At 54.9% G+C, this 6,360-nt stretch overlaps 3 non-coding genes across 3 annotated transcripts; all 3 read right to left on the reverse strand.

Moving 5' to 3' along the window:
• Positions 1-4,804: 4,804 nt before the first annotated feature.
• Positions 4,805-4,879, reverse strand: Trnas-cga (transfer RNA serine (anticodon CGA)). Its single transcript has one exon. It is a non-coding gene; the product is annotated as a tRNA-Ser (tRNA).
• Positions 4,880-5,104: 225 nt separating this feature from the next.
• On the reverse strand, positions 5,105-5,179 carry Trnas-cga (transfer RNA serine (anticodon CGA)). The gene has a single exon. It is a non-coding gene; the product is annotated as a tRNA-Ser (tRNA).
• Positions 5,180-5,404: 225 nt separating this feature from the next.
• Trnas-cga (transfer RNA serine (anticodon CGA)) lies at positions 5,405-5,479 on the reverse strand. Its single transcript has one exon. It is a non-coding gene; the product is annotated as a tRNA-Ser (tRNA).
• Between the last annotated feature and the right edge of the window lie 881 nt (positions 5,480-6,360).

The raw sequence follows: 6,360 nt of genomic DNA on the forward strand, positions 1-6,360 counted from the left end.
AGTCCACCAAAATGTGGACCATCGTCAGAGCTGCCCCGCAGCGACATAGCGGTGGGTCCTCCCGGCGCAACAAATGGCCGTGCGTCAGCCACGTGTGGCCAACGCGCAGCCGGCAGAGGACGACAGAGTCCTTCCGAGAGGCCCGCATGGAGGAGCGCCACACACCGGTCGTCTCCTTCACCGCCCGAAGTTTGTTGGGCGTGGGCAGGGTGCGCCACTCGTCACCCCAGGCACCAAGCACTTTCTGGCGCAAAAGCGACAGGAGATCACACTCCATAAGGCCGAGTTCCAGAGCCGGTGAACTCACTGCCTGTTTAGCCAGCGTGTCGACCCGCTCATTGCCCGGGATGCCGACATGACCTGGGGTCCAAACAAAGACCACGGAGCGGCCGCAACGGGCAAGAGCATGGAGCGACTCATGGATGGCCATCACCAGACGGGAACGAGGAAATCACTTGTCAAGAGCTCGTAAACCACTCAGGGAGTCACTACAGATGACAAAGGACTCACCTGAGCGGGAGCGGATATACTCTAGGGCGCGATAGATGGCAACCAACTCGGCAGTGTATACACTGTTCCCGGGTGCCAGCGACCGTTGCTCACAATGATCCTCTAGAGTAAGAGCGTAACCAGTGCGACCAGAGACCATCGAACCGTCGGTATAGGCCACGGCAGATCCGGGAAACTCGGCAAGGAGAGAAACAAAGCGGCGGCGGAGGGCCGGAGGAGGGACCGAGTCTTTCGGACCCTGTACCAAATCCAGCCGAATGCATGGTCGGCGCACACACCAAGGGGGCAGACGGAGATTGGCCCGGAAAACAAGCGGGAGAGGAAAAAACTCAATCCCACACAGTAGAGCCCGGATGCGAACCGCGATCGTACAACCTGACCCGGGCCCCCTGTCTGGAAGATGGACGATCGAGTGCGGGAACAGGAGACGGTAGTTGGGATGCCCTGGCAAGCTACAAACGTGGGCAGCATAGGCGGCCAGAAGCCGGTCGCGCCGGATGCGCAATGGAGGAACACCAGCCTCCACAAGTAAGCTGTCAACAGGGCTTGTCCGAAATGCTCCTGTGGCGAGTCGGATCCCGCAGTGATGGATGGGATCCAGCAATTGCAATGCTGATGGCGATGCCGAACCATAAGCCACACACCCATAATCAAGGCGGGACTGGATCAGCGCTTGATACAGCCGGAGAAGGGTGGACCGATCGGCACCCCATCCGGTGTGGCTAAGGCAACGGAGAGCGTTTAAATGCCGCCAGCATGTTTGTTTAAGCTGCCTAATATGAGGCAGCCAAATCAACCGGGCATCAAATACCAGTCCCAAGAACCGATGCGTCTCTACCACAGCAAGAGGTTCACCGTCAAGGTAAAGGCGTGGCTCAGGGTGAACCGTGCGACGCCGGCAGAAATGCATAACGCAGGTCTTAGCGGCCGAAAACTGGAAGCCGTGCGCTACAGCCCACGACTGCGCCTTGCGGATAGCGCCCTGCAGCTGGCGCTCAGTAACTGCAATGCCAGCGGAGCTGTAGAAGAGGCAGAAGTCGTCTGCATACAACGAAGCTGCGACGGACGATCCCACCGCCTCAGCGAGCCCATTGATCGCAATTAAAAACAGGGAGACACTGAGGACAGACCCCTGTGGGACCCCGTTCTCCTGGACCCGGGAGGAACTATGGGACGCAGCAACTTGCAAGCGGAAGGAACGAGACGACAGAAAATTCTGAATAAAAGTCGGGAGCGGGCCCCTAAGACCCCACCCATGAAGTGTGGCCAGGATGTGATATCGCCAAGTCGTATCGTACGCCTTCCGCATGTCGAAGAAGACGGCAGCCAGATGTTGGCGGCGTGCAAAGGCTGTACGGACGGCAGACTATAGGGAGACCAGATTATCGACGGCAGAGCGGCCTTTACGGAACCCACCCTGAGACGGAGCCAGAAGGCCTCGAGACTCGAGGAGCCAACTCAACCTCCGGCTCACCATACGTTCTAGCAACTTGCAAAGAACGTTGGTGAGGCTTATGGGGCGCTAGCTGTCCACGTCCAGCGGGTTCTTGCCAGGTTTCAACACGGGGAGGACGATGCTTTCTCGCCATTGAGACGGGAACACACCCTCAACCCAGATGCGGTTGAAAACATCTAGGAGGCGTCGCTGGCAATTCACAGAGAGGTGTTTCAGCATCTGGCTGTGGATGCGGTCTGGCCCAGGAGCCGTATCAGGGCAAGCAGATAGTGCACTCTGGAATTCCCAGTCGCTGAAAGGAGCATTGTACGACTCCGCGTGGCGCGTGTGAAAGGAAAGCCTCCAACTTTCCAACCGCTCTTTCCGGGAGCGGAAGGCCAGTGGGTAATTTGTAGATGTGGAACACTGAGCAAAATGCGCTGCTAACCGGTCCGCAATCGTGTCGGAGTCAGGACACACCACTCCATTCAGCGAAAGCCCAGGGACAGAGACAGGCGGCCGATAGCCATGGAGTCGCCTAATCTTAGCCCAAACCTGCAATGCAGAGGTACGGACGCCAATGGTGGAAACATACCGTTCCCAGCACTCCTGCTTCCGTTGGCGAATAAGGCGTCGGGCACGGGCACGGAGCTGTTTAAAAACAATGAGGTTCTCCAAGGACGGGTGTCGCTTATGGCGTTGAAGAGCCCGCAGGCGGTCTCTAATCGCCTCTGCGATCTCGGGCGCCCACCAAGGCACAGTCCTCCGCCGAGGGGACCCGGATGAACAGGGAATCGCAGATGCCGCCGCAGAAACGATGCCGGTGGTGACCGACTGAACCACCGCATCAATGGTGTCAGGGGAAGGAGGTGCGACAGTGGTGAGAGAGGAGAACAAGCCCCAATCAGCCTTATTCAGAGCCCATCTGGAGGGGCGTTCAGAAGAGTGACGCTGTGGTAGTGACAGAAAGATGGGGAAATGGTCACTACCACATAAGTCGTCATGGACACTCCAGTGGATGGATGGTGAAAGTCTGGGGCTGCAGATAGAAAGGTCGATGGCCGAAAATGTGCCATGGACTACGCTGAAATGTGTCGGCTCTCCCGTGTTTAAGAGGCAGAGGTCAAGCTGCGAGAGAAGAGTCTCCACATCTCTACCCCGGCCAGTAATGGCGGCGCTACCCCACAGGGGGTTATGGGCGTTAACGTCGCCCAGTAACACAAAAGGAGGAGGCAGTTGTGCTATCAATGCAGCCAACACATGACGCGAGACATCACCATCTGGCGGAAGATACAAACTGCAGACAGTAATAGGCTGAGGCGTCCACATCCTTACAGCGACAGCCTCTAAAGGTGTGTGAAGAGGTACACATTCGCTGTAGACAGAGTTAAGGATGTAGACGCAGACTCCACCAGATACCCTCTCATAAGCTGCCCAGTTCTTGTAATAACCCCGATACCCACGTAGGGCAGGGGTCCGCATTGCCGGAAACCAAGTTTCCTGTAGGGCAATGCAGAGGAAAGGGTGACTGCTGATGAGTTGGCGAAGCTCAGCAAGGTGGTGGAAAAAAGCGCTGCAGTTCCACTGGAGTATCGCTTTGTCCATGTCCGAAAAAGGCGTGAAGGGGCCGAGGAGGCAGATCACGCCACTGGGTCACCTGCTGCCACCGATGTAGGACAAGTACAATCTGCTTCCATGGTGTCTGAGGGTCCGGCGAGATCCAGGTCCTCATTTGGCGCCCGGATCTCCACCTTATCCTCGGACGCAGAGCCTGTAGGGAGCAGTGGGGTGGATGCCACCGCGTGGTCCTTGGCCTTAGAGGTCTTCTTCTTCGTCTTGTCTCTCTGGTCCTTGGGTTTCATTGGCTGGGAGGGCTCCAGCGAGTCTCTCCGGGACGGAGGAGGAGTGGGACGCCCTGCGATCAGCCGCTGGTCTGCTTTTCTTCCATCGGCTGACGTCACCCTTCCCAGAGGCGGAAACCTGGGAAAGAAGGGACCCAAGGGACCCTTTCCGTGCTATTCGAGCCGGGGAAGTTTGAGACTTCCCCAGCTTAGAAGTGGGGACTGATGTCCCCGATGGTTGGGAGGTTGCTGCTCCTGAGGCAGGTAGTGCAGGAGCAGCAGGGAGTGAAGTGCCCCCCACCATCAAGGGGGCAGGTGTAGCATTCCGGCTCTGAGAGGTGGCAGTCTGAGGGAGAGCTAATGGGGCCATAACAGTAGTAGCCGCGGCGTAAGAGGCAGTCATTCGAACAGGATGGAGGCGTTCGAACTTCTGCCTGGCCTCAGTGTATGTCAGGCGGTCCAGGGTCTTATACTCCATGATTTTGCGCTCTTTCTGGAAGATCCTGCAGTCCGGCGAGCAAGGCGAGTGGTGCTCTCTGCAGTTTACACAGATGGGAGGCGGAGCACATGGAGTATTGGGATGTGATGGGCGTCCACAATCTCGACATGTGAGGCTGGAAGTACAGTGGGAAGACATATGCCCGAACTTCCAGCACTTAAAGCACCGCATTGGGGGAGGGATATATGGCTTGACGTCACAACGATAGACTATCACCTTGACCTTTTCAGGTAAAGTATCACCCTCGAAGGCCAAGATGAAGGCACCGGTGGCAACCTGCTTATCCCTTGGACCACGATGTACGCGCCGGACGAAGTGAACACCTCGCCGCTCTAAATTGGCGCGAAGCTCGTCATCGGACTGCAATAGAAGGTCCCGATGGAATATTATGCCCTGGACCATATTAAGACTCTTATGGGGCGTGATTGTAACTGGAACATCCCCCAGCTTCCAGAATGAGATTTTCACTCTGCAGCGGAGTGTGCGCTGATATGAAACTTCCTGGCAGATTAAAACTGTGTGCCCGACCGAGACTCGAACTCGGGACCTTTGCCTTTCGCGGGCAAGTGCTCTACCAACTGAGCTACCGAAGCACGACTCACGTTCGGTACTCACAGCTTTACTTCTGCCAGTATCCGTCTCCTACCTTCCAAACTTTACAGAAGCTCTTCTGCGAACCTTGCAGAACTAGCACTCCTGAAAGAAAGGATATTGCGGAGACATGGCTTAGCCACAGCCTGGGGGATGTTTCCAGAATGAGATTTTCACTCTGCAGCGGAGTGTGCGCTGATATGAAACTTCCTGGCAGATTAAAACTGTGTGCCCGACCGAGACTCGAACTCGGGACCTTTGCCTTTCGCGGGCAAGTGCTCTACCAACTGAGCTACCGAAGCACGACTCACGTTCGGTACTCACAGCTTTACTTCTGCCAGTATCCGTCTCCTACCTTCCAAATTTTACAGAAGCTCTTCTGCGAACCTTGCAGAACTAGCACTCCTGAAAGAAAGGATATTGCGGAGACATGGCTTAGCCACAGCCTGGGGGATGTTTCCAGAATGAGATGTTCACTCTGCAGCGGAGTGTGCGCTGATATGAAACTTCCTGGCAGATTAAAACTGTGTGCCCGACCGAGACTCGAACTCGGGACCTTTGCCTTTCGCGGGCAAGTGCTCTACCAACTGAGCTACCGAAGCACGACTCACGTTCGGTACTCACAGCTTTACTTCTGCCAGTATCCGTCTCCTACCTTCCAAGCTCTACAGAAGCTCTTCTGCGAACCTGTATAACCAGAGAATGACTGGACGGAAGGGGAGGATAATCACAGTTGGAGGGAAGTGGGAGCTGTTTCAAACAAAGTTCTGTGTGGAGTGTTGGTTGTCTGTTGTCAGTGGAATGCAGGGCAGTTGTGTTTCTACTGCAGAGAATCAGTAAAGAAAAGAAGGTCATTTAAAAGTCCAGCATGGCTGAATTTAGGTTTTGGTCTAAAGATGAAAGTACTGAGACTTCTGACACTCCTTTTCTCAAATAGCTCCCCAGATATGACCATTCATGTCAGGCTCATGAACCACCAACAGTGCTTCCACTTTGACAGCTGCCATAATTTCCATGTGAAAAAATCTCTTCCAAGCAGCATCACCAATAATGGTGGACGCTGTATCTACAGTGGTATGCAGGCATCATCAAAACATACCAATAACCTTTCCATATCAGAGCCTTTGTTGACAGATAATATCCAATGCAGCTCATCCATAAACAGATCTCCCATGCCATCACCTACCTTGACACCACTAATCCTGGTAACCAGCCACCAGTCAGCAGTCCTCTAATCACCCACCAGTCAGCAGTCCTCTAATCACCCAGGATGATCCTGGCGTTTAAAAAGGTCAACCACATCCTTCATCAGGACTGTGACTACCTCTCTTCATGCCCCGAAATGACGGATATTCTACCCACATCACTCAAAGCAGTGTTCTGCCACTCACCAAACCTACAGAAGATCGTTGATTGTCTCTAGTCCAATCCTGCACCCCATGGCTCGGCCCAGCTGTAAGACCTGTTCCATATATCCACCCACT

This window comes from Schistocerca gregaria, chromosome 4 (assembly GCF_023897955.1).
Source record: "Schistocerca gregaria isolate iqSchGreg1 chromosome 4, iqSchGreg1.2, whole genome shotgun sequence".
NCBI lineage: Eukaryota > Metazoa > Arthropoda > Insecta > Orthoptera > Acrididae > Schistocerca > Schistocerca gregaria.